We start from the raw sequence: 625 nt of genomic DNA, 5'->3' as shown, positions 1-625 counted from the left end.
GCTGCAAGGCAGTCCCGGCTCTCCCCGTAGGGGTCTAGGACCTCAGAATCCCGCCCCAAACAAGCCAGTGGATTCGAGAGCTTGTATCCCCTTCCAGTTGAAAAAAACCATGCATCCAGCTGCAGCCCGCCTGGTGCATGCCTCCGTACCTCTGTTGTTGGTGCCTCTGCACCTCCTACTCAGTCTCAACGCGCTTCTTTCTTTCCTTCCAGTTGTAGACCTTCCACTCGGCCAGCTTTCCCATGGTTCTGGATGATAGCTGTTTTGTCTTATAGTTGGTAGTTTCAATGTTGTTGTGGGAGGCAGCACACACAGGTCTATACCTTATGCCACCATCTTGGTTCTCTGTGTAATACTCTTTTTTTTCCCTTTCTCTTTTTTCTTTTTTAATTCTTTTATTGTGTAAAGTATTACAAAGGGTATTACATATGTGTCCTTTTTTTCCCCCCGCCCTTGACAATCCCTGGTCTCCCCTACCCCCCAGTGTCTTATGTCCATTGGTTATGCTTATATGCATGCATACAAGTCCTTCAGTTGATCTCTTATCCCCCTCCCTCCTGCCCCTACCCTCCGGGAATTTATTTATCTAAAGATGAAAATTCAGGAAAGTTTATTTCAACAAGGT

General features: G+C 46.6%; 1 protein-coding gene across 1 annotated transcript in view; it reads left to right on the top strand.

The window, feature by feature from the left end:
* Window positions 1–625, top strand: part of UBE2V2 (ubiquitin conjugating enzyme E2 variant 2) — a 44,478-nt gene that overhangs the window by 39,189 nt on the left and 4,664 nt on the right. The gene's annotated exons all lie outside the window — the stretch shown is intronic.

The sequence above is a fragment of the Myotis davidii genome, unplaced genomic scaffold (genome assembly GCF_000327345.1).
Source record: "Myotis davidii unplaced genomic scaffold, ASM32734v1 scaffold452, whole genome shotgun sequence".
Classification (NCBI taxonomy): Eukaryota; Metazoa; Chordata; class Mammalia; order Chiroptera; family Vespertilionidae; genus Myotis; species Myotis davidii.
Note: the sequence above shows the minus strand (reverse complement) of the source record. Positions and strands in the feature narration are given on the sequence as shown.